The sequence below is a fragment of the Leiobunum rupestre genome, chromosome 3 (genome assembly GCF_980474605.1).
Source record: "Leiobunum rupestre chromosome 3, qqLeiRupe1.1.hap1, whole genome shotgun sequence".
NCBI lineage: Eukaryota > Metazoa > Arthropoda > Arachnida > Opiliones > Sclerosomatidae > Leiobunum > Leiobunum rupestre.
The window spans coordinates 65,555,805-65,567,935 of record NC_143386.1 but is presented as its reverse complement, the minus strand read 5'-3'; the positions used below and the strand labels follow the sequence as shown (position 1 = coordinate 65,567,935).

Sequence of the window (12,131 nt, the reverse complement as noted above, 5' to 3'; positions counted from 1 at the left end):
TGACAGTCGCTTTCACCACTTGGCCACGCGGCCTCGGAAGCGATGGTATTCTCATTATAATTTGAAACAAATTGAAGGGAAAGTAAGAACGTCGGTAGGCCACGGCGATAATCAAACTCGCGATCTCCTGTTTACCTGACAGTCGCTTTCACCACTTGGCCACGCGGCCTCGGAAGCGATGGTATTCTCATTATAATTTGAAACAAATTGAAGGGAAAGTAAGAACGTCGGTAGGCCACGGCGAGAATCAAACTCGCGATCTCCTGTTTACCTGACAGTCGCTTTCACCACTTGGCCACGCGGCCTCGGAAGCGATGGTATTCTCATTATAATTTGAAACAAATTGAAGGGAAAGTAAGAACGTCGGTAGGCCACGGCGAGAATCAAACTCGCGATCTCCTGTTTACCTGACAGTCGCTTTCACCACTTGGCCACGCGGCCTCGGAAGCGATGGTATTCTCATTATAATTTGAAACAAATTGAAGGGAAAGTAAGAACGTCGGTAGGCCACGGCGAGAATCAAACTCGCGATCTCCTGTTTACCTGACAGTCGCTTTCACCACTTGGCCACGCGGCCTCGGAAGCGATGGTATTCTCATTATAATTTGAAACAAATTGAAGGGAAAGTAAGAACGTCGGTAGGCCACGGCGAGAATCAAACTCGCGATCTCCTGTTTACCTAAAAGTCGCTTTCACCACTTGGCCACGCGGCCTCGGAAGCGATGGTATTCTCATTATAATTTGAAACAAATTGAAGGGAAAGTAAGAACGTCGGTAGGCCACGGCGAGAATCAAACTCGCGATCTCCTGTTTACAAGACAGGCGCTTTCACCACTTAGCCACGCGACCTCGGAAGCGTTTCCATTCTTATTATAAAAGGAAATAAATTGAAATGAAAGTAAGAACGTCGGTATCCCATGGCGAGAATCAAACTCGCGATCTCCTGTTTACCTGACAGTCGCTTTCATCACTTGGCCACGCGGCCTCGGAAGCGATGGTATTCTCATTATAATTTGAAACAAATTGAAGGGAAAGTAAGAACGTCGTTAGGCCACGGCGAGAATCAAACTCGCGATCTCCTGTTTACCTGACAGTCGCTTTCACCACTTGGCCACGCGGCCTCGGAAGCGATGGTATTCTCATTATAATTTGAAACAAATTGAAGGGAAAGTAAGAACGTCGGTAGGCCACGGCGAGAATCAAACTCGCGATCTCCTGTTTACCTGACAGTCGCTTTCACCACTTGGCCACGCGGCCTCGGAAGCGATGGTATTCTCATTATAATTTGAAACAAATTGAAGGGAAAGTAAAAACGTCGGTAGGCCACGGCGAGAATCAAACTCGCGATCTCCTGTTTACCTGACAGTCGCTTTCACCACTTGGCCACGCGGCCTCGGAAGCGATGGTATTCTCATTATAATTTGAAACAAATTGAAGGGAAAGTAAGAACGTCGGTAGGCCACGGCGAGAATCAAACTCGCGATCTCCTGTTTACCTGACAGTCGCTTTCACCACTTGGCCACGCGGCCTCGGAAGCGATGGTATTCTCATTATAATTTGAAACAAATTGAAGGGAAAGTAAGAACGTCGGTAGGCCACGGCGAGAATCAAACTCGCGATCTCCTGTTTACAAGACAGGCGCTTTCACCACTTAGCCACGCGACCTCGGAAGCGTTTCCATTCTTATTATAAAAGGAAAAAAATTGAAGGGAAAGTAAGAGCATCGGTAGGCAACGACGAGAATCGAACTCGCGATCTCCTGTTTATAAGACAGGCGCTTTCACCACTAAGCCACGCGGCCTCTCAAGCGCTGCTATTCTTATTATAATATGAAATAAATTGAAGGGAAAGTAAGAACGTCGGTTGGCCAATGCGAGAATCGAACTCGCGAGCTCCTCTTTACAAGACAGGCGCTTTTACCACTTAGCCACGCGGCCTCGGGAGCTTTTCCATTCTTATTATAAAAGGAAAAAATTGAAGGGAAAGTAAGAACGTCGGTAGGCCACGGCGAGAATCGAACTTGGGATCTCCTGTGTACGAGACAGGCCCTTTCACCATTGAGTCACACGGCCTCGGAACCGTTGCCATTTTTATTATAATTTGAAAAATTTGAAGGGAAAGTAAGAACGTTGGTATGCCACGTCGAGAATCGAACTAGCGATCTCCTGTTTACCTGACAGTCGCTTTCACCACTTGGCCACGCGGCCTCGGAAGCGATGGTATTCTCATTATAATTTGAAACAAATTGAAGGGAAAGTAAGAACGTCGGTAGGCCACGGCGATAATCAAACTCGCGATCTCCTGTTTACCTGACAGTCGCTTTCACCACTTGGCCACGCGGCCTCGGAAGCGATGGTATTCTCATTATAATTTGAAACAAATTGAAGGGAAAGTAAGAACGTCGGTAGGCCACGGCGAGAATCAAACTCGCGATCTCCTGTTTACCTGACAGTCGCTTTCACCACTTGGCCACGCGGCCTCGGAAGCGATGGTATTCTCATTATAATTTGAAACAAATTGAAGGGAAAGTAAGAACGTCGGTAGGCCACGGCGAGAATCAAACTCGCGATCTCCTGTTTACCTGACAGTCGCTTTCACCACTTGGCCACGCGGCCTCGGAAGCGATGGTATTCTCATTATAATTTGAAACAAATTGAAGGGAAAGTAAGAACGTCGGTAGGCCACGGCGAGAATCAAACTCGCGATCTCCTGTTTACCTGACAGTCGCTTTCACCACTTGGCCACGCGGCCTCGGAAGCGATGGTATTCTCATTATAATTTGAAACAAATTGAAGGGAAAGTAAGAACGTCGGTAGGCCACGGCGAGAATCAAACTCGCGATCTCCTGTTTACCTGACAGTCGCTTTCACCACTTGGCCACGCGGCCTCGGAAGCGATGGTATTCTCATTATAATTTGAAACAAATTGAAGGGAAAGTAAGAACGTCGGTAGGCCACGGCGAGAATCAAACTCGCGATCTCCTGTTTACAAGACAGGCGCTTTCACCACTTAGCCACGCGACCTCGGAAGCGTTTCCATTCTTATTATAAAAGGAAATAAATTGAAATGAAAGTAAGAACGTCGGTAGGCCACGGCGAGAATCAAACTCGCGATCTCCTGTTTACCTGACAGTCGCTTTCACCACTTGGCCACGCGGCCTCGGAAGCGATGGTATTCTCATTATAATTTGAAACAAATTGAAGGGAAAGTAAGAACGTCGGTAGGCCACGGCGATAATCAAACTCGCGATCTCCTGTTTACCTGACAGTCGCTTTCACCACTTGGCCACGCGGCCTCGGAAGCGATGGTATTCTCATTATAATTTGAAACAAATTGAAGGGAAAGTAAGAACGTCGGTAGGCCACGGCGAGAATCAAACTCGCGATCTCCTGTTTACCTGACAGTCGCTTTCACCACTTGGCCACGCGGCCTCGGAAGCGATGGTATTCTCATTATAATTTGAAACAAATTGAAGGGAAAGTAAGAACGTCGGTAGGCCACGGCGAGAATCAAACTCGCGATCTCCTGTTTACCTGACAGTCGCTTTCACCACTTGGCCACGCGGCCTCGGAAGCGATGGTATTCTCATTATAATTTGAAACAAATTGAAGGGAAAGTAAGAACGTCGGTAGGCCACGGCGAGAATCAAACTCGCGATCTCCTGTTTTCCTGACAGTCGCTTTCACCACTTGGCCACGCGGCCTCGGAAGCGATGGTATTCTCATTATAATTTGAAACAAATTGAAGGGAAAGTAAGAACGTCGGTAGGCCACGGCGAGAATCAAACTCGCGATCTCCTGTTTACCTAAAAGTCGCTTTCACCACTTGGCCACGCGGCCTCGGAAGCGATGGTATTCTCATTATAATTTGAAACAAATTGAAGGGAAAGTAAGAACGTCGGTAGGCCACGGCGAGAATCAAACTCGCGATCTCCTGTTTACAAGACAGGCGCTTTCACCACTTAGCCACGCGACCTCGGAAGCGTTTCCATTCTTATTATAAAAGGAAATAAATTGAAATGAAAGTAAGAACGTCGGTATCCCATGGCGAGAATCAAACTCGCGATCTCCTGTTTACCTGACAGTCGCTTTCATCACTTGGCCACGCGGCCTCGGAAGCGATGGTATTCTCATTATAATTTGAAACAAATTGAAGGGAAAGTAAGAACGTCGTTAGGCCACGGCGAGAATCAAACTCGCGATCTCCTGTTTACCTGACAGTCGCTTTCACCACTTGGCCACGCGGCCTCGGAAGCGATGGTATTCTCATTATAATTTGAAACAAATTGAAGGGAAAGTAAGAACGTCGGTAGGCCACGGCGAGAATCAAACTCGCGATCTCCTGTTTACCTGACAGTCGCTTTCACCACTTGGCCACGCGGCCTCGGAAGCGATGGTATTCTCATTATAATTTGAAACAAATTGAAGGGAAAGTAAAAACGTCGGTAGGCCACGGCGAGAATCAAACTCGCGATCTCCTGTTTACCTGACAGTCGCTTTCACCACTTGGCCACGCGGCCTCGGAAGCGATGGTATTCTCATTATAATTTGAAACAAATTGAAGGGAAAGTAAGAACGTCGGTAGGCCACGGCGAGAATCAAACTCGCGATCTCCTGTTTACCTGACAGTCGCTTTCACCACTTGGCCACGCGGCCTCGGAAGCGATGGTATTCTCATTATAATTTGAAACAAATTGAAGGGAAAGTAAGAACGTCGGTAGGCCACGGCGAGAATCAAACTCGCGATCTCCTGTTTACAAGACAGGCGCTTTCACCACTTAGCCACGCGACCTCGGAAGCGTTTCCATTCTTATTATAAAAGGAAAAAAATTGAAGGGAAAGTAAGAGCATCGGTAGGCAACGACGAGAATCGAACTCGCGATCTCCTGTTTATAAGACAGGCGCTTTCACCACTAAGCCACGCGGCCTCTCAAGCGCTGCTATTCTTATTATAATATGAAATAAATTGAAGGGAAAGTAAGAACGTCGGTTGGCCAATGCGAGAATCGAACTCGCGAGCTCCTCTTTACAAGACAGGCGCTTTTACCACTTAGCCACGCGGCCTCGGGAGCTTTTCCATTCTTATTATAAAAGGAAAAAATTGAAGGGAAAGTAAGAACGTCGGTAGGCCACGGCGAGAATCGAACTTGGGATCTCCTGTGTACGAGACAGGCCCTTTCACCATTGAGTCACACGGCCTCGGAACCGTTGCCATTTTTATTATAATTTGAAAAATTTGAAGGGAAAGTAAGAACGTTGGTATGCCACGTCGAGAATCGAACTAGCGATCTCCTGTTTACCTGACAGTCGCTTTCACCACTTGGCCACGCGGCCTCGGAAGCGATGGTATTCTCATTATAATTTGAAACAAATTGAAGGGAAAGTAAGAACGTCGGTAGGCCACGGCGATAATCAAACTCGCGATCTCCTGTTTACCTGACAGTCGCTTTCACCACTTGGCCACGCGGCCTCGGAAGCGATGGTATTCTCATTATAATTTGAAACAAATTGAAGGGAAAGTAAGAACGTCGGTAGGCCACGGCGAGAATCAAACTCGCGATCTCCTGTTTACCTGACAGTCGCTTTCACCACTTGGCCACGCGGCCTCGGAAGCGATGGTATTCTCATTATAATTTGAAACAAATTGAAGGGAAAGTAAGAACGTCGGTAGGCCACGGCGAGAATCAAACTCGCGATCTCCTGTTTACCTGACAGTCGCTTTCACCACTTGGCCACGCGGCCTCGGAAGCGATGGTATTCTCATTATAATTTGAAACAAATTGAAGGGAAAGTAAGAACGTCGGTAGGCCACGGCGAGAATCAAACTCGCGATCTCCTGTTTACCTGACAGTCGCTTTCACCACTTGGCCACGCGGCCTCGGAAGCGATGGTATTCTCATTATAATTTGAAACAAATTGAAGGGAAAGTAAGAACGTCGGTAGGCCACGGCGAGAATCAAACTCGCGATCTCCTGTTTACCTGACAGTCGCTTTCACCACTTGGCCACGCGGCCTCGGAAGCGATGGTATTCTCATTATAATTTGAAACAAATTGAAGGGAAAGTAAGAACGTCGGTAGGCCACGGCGAGAATCAAACTCGCGATCTCCTGTTTACAAGACAGGCGCTTTCACCACTTAGCCACGCGACCTCGGAAGCGTTTCCATTCTTATTATAAAAGGAAATAAATTGAAATGAAAGTAAGAACGTCGGTATCCCATGGCGAGAATCAAACTCGCGATCTCCTGTTTACCTGACAGTCGCTTTCACCACTTGGCCACGCGGCCTCGGAAGCGATGGTATTCTCATTATAATTTGAAACAAATTGAAGGGAAAGTAAGAACGTCGTTAGGCCACGGCGAGAATCAAACTCGCGATCTCCTGTTTACCTGACAGTCGCTTTCACCACTTGGCCACGCGGCCTCGGAAGCGATGGTATTCTCATTATAATTTGAAACAAATTGAAGGGAAAGTAAGAACGTCGGTAGGCCACGGCGAGAATCAAACTCGCGATCTCCTGTTTACCTGACAGTCGCTTTCACCACTTGGCCACGCGGCCTCGGAAGCGATGGTATTCTCATTATAATTTGAAACAAATTGAAGGGAAAGTAAAAACGTCGGTAGGCCACGGCGAGAATCAAACTCGCGATCTCCTGTTTACCTGACAGTCGCTTTCACCACTTGGCCACGCGGCCTCGGAAGCGATGGTATTCTCATTATAATTTGAAACAAATTGAAGGGAAAGTAAGAACGTCGGTAGGCCACGGCGAGAATCAAACTCGCGATCTCCTGTTTACCTGACAGTCGCTTTCACCACTTGGCCACGCGGCCTCGGAAGCGATGGTATTCTCATTATAATTTGAAACAAATTAAAGGGAAAGTAAGAACGTCGGTAGGCCACGGCGAGAATCAAACTCGCGATCTCCTGTTTACAAGACAGGCGCTTTCACCACTTAGCCACGCGACCTCGGAAGCGTTTCCATTCTTATTATAAAAGGAAAAAAATTGAAGGGAAAGTAAGAGCATCGGTAGGCAACGACGAGAATCGAACTCGCGATCTCCTGTTTATAAGACAGGCGCTTTCACCACTAAGCCACGCGGCCTCTCAAGCGCTGCTATTCTTATTATAATATGAAATAAATTGAAGGGAAAGTAAGAACGTCGGTTGGCCAATGCGAGAATCGAACTCGTGAGCTCCTCTTTACAAGACAGGCGCTTTTACCACTTAGCCACGCGGCCTCGGGAGCTTTTCCATTCTTATTATAAAAGGAAAAAATTGAAGGGAAAGTAAGAACGTCGGTAGGCCACGGCGAGAATCGAACTTGGGATCTCCTGTGTACGAGACAGGCCCTTTCACCATTGAGTCACACGGCCTCGGAACCGTTGCCATTTTTATTATAATTTGAAAAATTTGAAGGGAAAGTAAGAACGTTGGTATGCCACGTCGAGAATCGAACTAGCGATCTCCTGTTAACATGACAGTCGCTTTCACCACTTAGCCACGTGGCCTCGGAACCGTCGTCATTCTTATTATAATATGAAATAAATTGAAGTGAAAGTAGAGTCAAAAACAAATTGGAATAACTTGTTGAATTCAATATTTTTGTTCTTGTTGATACTTGTAAACATTTGCAGTTATACTTTGTTATATTTAGAGTATTATAATTGTATCACGTTTACTATTATTATTTTATCGTCACAAGATTGACTTAGTTATTGTCAACAGCAAATATTAAAATAAGGTTAGTTAATATATGACAAGGTCGTTGGTATTTAATGGCGTCCTGCTTCATGGAATAATGGGTGGGAATAATTTACAGGCAGGTGTTTTACTTTTTCAAAAGAGTCGTTTAATGCAGCCTATGGTGTGTTACGTTTGAAAGGAAATATTTAAAACATGCAGTTGCGGAAAGCTGTTTCAACGATAAGTATGACATTAATTTTAATTTTCTTCATATACAGAGCTTTTTTACCTGTTTGTGATTTATTTACTTGGTTAACCATTTTTAGAAAGCTTATAGGTGTTGTTTTATTTTTATGGTCAGTTATTGAGCGGTCACATTTCACTCGTATACGGTTCAATGGGAATTATTGACCCTTACTGATAGCTATTGTCAATTAAAATAATATTTCAAGTCCACATAGAGTTGCAATTTATTCCGAGAGTGGTTTCGGCCATATGTAGTTTTAAATTTTAGCAGATTTGACATACTATATATAGTCTAGCTTATATGTTGGTATAAGAGCTTCTTTAAATTTAAAAATTTAACATAACAGATTTGAAATACTACATAGACATCGCGGTTAAACATGTAATAATTAATTTATTTAGATTATAAATTTAGCACTCAGAAAGTTAATTTTTAACGAAATAAGCAAAAAAAACTAGCAGCCTATCGATTTGATATTTTAGATAATGTTGTTGGAAATGTTATAATTAAACTTTAGGGGTATTCCACAGAAAATCATGTTTAGTTATCACAACAACTTGAACACAAGTTTGTTTTATTTAAATAATGTTTGTCACCTGTTTAATTTAAAAGTCGCTCCATGACTTAGTGGTCCCTTGTGTTTTAGCTTAGCTATTATTATATAGACTAATTCCTTTATCTTCCAGCACTTTTTTGTCAGTAGATTTCTTTAATTATTAGTAAAAAATATCGCGGTAAAGAATACGTTTCTCAGTATAGAATAAAAAGCAAATAAGATTAAAATTTCGTTGTGTTTTACAACTACCTATCTATTATAATTTTGTAAACTATGTTTTCGATGTGTCTGTAATCAAATTATATTCAAATTATTCCACACTTTCTGTTATAATTAGAGTGAACAAATATCGTAAAGTATAATTGTTAGTTTATCTCCCGTGTCTTTAATATAAACATTCTATATAAATATTATTTATCTTAATTGCTTGAAAAAGTTGATATAAAAACCGTTACGAAGCGATACAAAAATTTCACAGGTGTTAATAAAAAAGAGTACCTAGAAAATCGTTACAAAACCGTTATAAATAAAAAGCGTTAGAAAAATTTGACATTTATTATGGAGTTTCCTTAGCGTCCCGCTAGGGGATTTTGTAAATATATATAGATGTGCGCGACTATTTTCATTTATTTCGCAAGTTGAAACAACGCGAAGAAATAGTACATTTTTAAATTTGGGGAATTACTTTTTGAACTACGGTTTATTTGTTAGCAAATTATTCTGGCACGATGGAATTTGACCGAAAATTAATAGTTTATTAATTCAGTCTGTTATTTAATTAAATTTAAATTTTAGAAAACGTTCGTGCACCGAAACACCCCCCTGTTCATCCATAAAGTCAAACGTGGTCTCGAATATAAAGGCGAAAATAAAAAGATTTGTCTACAAGAAGACTTATTATGCCACGAGATTCTCGACATCGAAACAATCACCATTCAAACAAGGAGATGTGCCACCAAAAACCACCCCATCCAAGCCAGGTCCATCTCAACCAGGCCCGTCTAAACAAGTAGACGATAGGTGGAAGGATATAGTAATCGTGTTCTCCCGCCATAAAATTTTCGGGATTAAAATTGCAAGTATTAAAAATAACTTTAGTTAGACGTAAGGCGTTACGTTAAAAATAGTAATCAGCCAACCGCGACGAAAGATGGCGTATGCGTGAAACTAGAATCGGCGTGGGTGTTGAAAGAATATCTAGAACAGATAACTTATGAAGAAGGTGATTACTCTTCAAGAAACGAGAAGGTTGAGATACTAGCGGGTATGCGAGGTGAAGTTCTCGTCTATAAAAATCGTGGACGTGCCTACGAAAAACTATTGAACTTGAAAAATTCCGGTGAAATTTACGACGTCGCGACCACAATACAAACCGTATTGAATATTTACTCCGGACTTTAAAAAAACAATGGCCCTCGATTTAAGCACCCGTTTCAACCCAAAAAACTTATACTCAATAGATAAGATCATTTCCAGTTCTTCTCGAATGTATAGATGCAAATCTATGCTATTCGAATGTAATTTTAAAAATTTAGACCAATTGAACCACGCGGATATCAGTTATCAATTAATAATAGCGTCGAAGTCCCCTTTAACGTAAAACGTTTAAAAACGGGGCAACTATTTCAAAAACCAGCTGAAAAACTCGTTGGATTTACATCTAGCAAGCGGATCTTCAAAAGCGACGGTACCAGTATCCCTTTTGGTTACAAAAATGTCATTAAAATTTAAAAAAATAATTGTATCTATAAAAATATTCAGTGTGTTTTTCAATAAATTTGAATGTATCTATAAAATGTTGAAATATGCGTTTTTCAATAAATTTGAATGTATCTATAAAATGTTGAACTATGCGTTTTTCAATAAATTTGAATGTATCTATAAAATGTTGAACTATGCGTTTTTCAATAAATTTGAATGTATCTATAAAATGTTGAACTATGCGTTGTTCAATAAATTTGAATGTATCTATAAAATGTTGAAATATGCTTTTTTCAATAAATTTGAATGTATCTATAAAATGTTGAAATATGCGTTTTTCAATAAATTTGAATGTATCTATAAAATTGTGTCATTTCGAAAGATGGCTAGTTTATCTTTCTTAAAAAGACACTTATCAAAAGGACGGGATAAGCTGGCGTGTAAAAAGCGAAAGTTGTTGCCTTCTAGATGACGGCTCTACACTCTAAACGGCTGCTCTCTCGGAGTTTCCGCACTGTCTAAAGCCCTATTTTCATGCTCGCTGGTAGCGGGTAAAAATCGTCAAAATTCGCTTCCGCCACTCGCAAGCATGAAAAGAAACCTAAAATATCTGTTTGAAACAGATCGACGCGGAAAGTCAAAAAGTGTGTAGCTGAAGCGGATTTTGACGATTTTTACCCGCTACCAGCGAGCATGAAAATGGGGCTTAAGCCCGCAGGATATCTCGGCGCTGGCTGTTAGGTGAGAGGAGAGAAAGAGGGAGGCGTTACGCAGCGGTGAAGTTATGCAACAAACAAACATTCCTCACTCTACGAAAAAACTTTTTAGTAAAATATCTCACAACCGTTATATAAACTCTAATACAATTAGAGCATCGGTTTATAACATCCGGGGGATTGAACTTAAATGTCCGTGACAACTTGTTAGTTCAGGAGGCATTATACAGGGTGTTAACTAAAAAATGGACCAGGGCGAATATCTCAAAATGTGTTTTAGCTACGATTTTGAAGTTTTAGGTTGTTATAGAGTGCTCAGGGGGTCAACCAACTATGAAAATGTCAATGACCTTGAACCATGTCTTCAAGGTCATTCAAAAATTAACTTGAGAACCGTAAAAGCTACGAAGTTGGTTCCAATTAGAAAGTTGTTCCCCGTCACATTTTATGGTTAACTATCTTTGACTCGATCTGATTTGCGAAATAGGAAGTCGAGAAATGTTAGGCCAAAATCAAGAAGGCCGTTAAGTTGATAACGCGTTAAAGACGATGTTCAACTGATACCTTTAAAAGAACTCTTGTTAGAGTACTGGAATTTGTTAGAAAACCTCATCGTGGTTGAGGGTCTTTAGTTGGAAATTTCAGCTCCCAAGACTCGTCTTCTACACGTTATCAACTTAACGACCGTCTTGTTTTTGGCCTAATATTTCTCGACTTCCTATTTCGAAAATCAGATCGAGTCAAAGATAGTTAACCATAAAATGTCACGGGGAACAACTTTCTAATTGGAACCAACTTCGTAGCTCTTACGGTTCTCAAGTTAATTTTCGAACGACCTTGAAGACATGGTTCAAGGTGATTGAAATTTTCATAGTTGGGTGACCCCCTGAGCGCTCTATAAGAACCTAAAATTTCAAAACCGTAGCTAAAACACATTTGGAGATATTCGCCCTGGTCCATTTTTAGTTAACACCCTGTATTATCGAAGGGCTCGTGAAAAACGTGATCTGAATATCTCATTTCAGTTTTTTACTCTTTTTTTAAACAAAACGTATTAAGTGTTGTTTCACCAAAAATCTCGAGCGATTTAGTATACAAAATAGCTGATAGATTATCAATTCGTACAAGGAAAAGTAAGAACAATCATAGAACTAAACAGATTTAAAGAAAACCTTTGTAAATAATAATATCTGATAACCGTAAACTACCTGAATTTGTAATAAAATATG

The 12,131-nt window shown here is 41.9% G+C and overlaps 10 non-coding genes across 10 annotated transcripts; all 10 read right to left on the bottom strand.

The window, feature by feature from the left end:
* Positions 1-776: 776 nt before the first annotated feature.
* On the bottom strand, positions 777-849 carry TRNAT-UGU (transfer RNA threonine (anticodon UGU)). Its single transcript has one exon. It is a non-coding gene; the product is annotated as a tRNA-Thr (tRNA).
* Positions 850-1,592: 743 nt separating this feature from the next.
* Positions 1,593-1,665, bottom strand: TRNAT-UGU (transfer RNA threonine (anticodon UGU)). Its single transcript has one exon. It is a non-coding gene; the product is annotated as a tRNA-Thr (tRNA).
* A 63-nt stretch (positions 1,666-1,728) lies between these two features.
* On the bottom strand, positions 1,729-1,801 carry TRNAI-UAU (transfer RNA isoleucine (anticodon UAU)). The gene has a single exon. It is a non-coding gene; the product is annotated as a tRNA-Ile (tRNA).
* A 1,149-nt stretch (positions 1,802-2,950) lies between these two features.
* On the bottom strand, positions 2,951-3,023 carry TRNAT-UGU (transfer RNA threonine (anticodon UGU)). The gene has a single exon. It is a non-coding gene; the product is annotated as a tRNA-Thr (tRNA).
* An 879-nt stretch (positions 3,024-3,902) lies between these two features.
* On the bottom strand, positions 3,903-3,975 carry TRNAT-UGU (transfer RNA threonine (anticodon UGU)). The gene has a single exon. It is a non-coding gene; the product is annotated as a tRNA-Thr (tRNA).
* Positions 3,976-4,718: 743 nt separating this feature from the next.
* Positions 4,719-4,791, bottom strand: TRNAT-UGU (transfer RNA threonine (anticodon UGU)). The gene has a single exon. It is a non-coding gene; the product is annotated as a tRNA-Thr (tRNA).
* Positions 4,792-4,854: 63 nt separating this feature from the next.
* TRNAI-UAU (transfer RNA isoleucine (anticodon UAU)) lies at positions 4,855-4,927 on the bottom strand. Its single transcript has one exon. It is a non-coding gene; the product is annotated as a tRNA-Ile (tRNA).
* Positions 4,928-6,076: 1,149 nt separating this feature from the next.
* TRNAT-UGU (transfer RNA threonine (anticodon UGU)) lies at positions 6,077-6,149 on the bottom strand. The gene has a single exon. It is a non-coding gene; the product is annotated as a tRNA-Thr (tRNA).
* A 743-nt stretch (positions 6,150-6,892) lies between these two features.
* TRNAT-UGU (transfer RNA threonine (anticodon UGU)) lies at positions 6,893-6,965 on the bottom strand. Its single transcript has one exon. It is a non-coding gene; the product is annotated as a tRNA-Thr (tRNA).
* Positions 6,966-7,028: 63 nt separating this feature from the next.
* Positions 7,029-7,101, bottom strand: TRNAI-UAU (transfer RNA isoleucine (anticodon UAU)). The gene has a single exon. It is a non-coding gene; the product is annotated as a tRNA-Ile (tRNA).
* Positions 7,102-12,131: the final 5,030 nt, after the last annotated feature.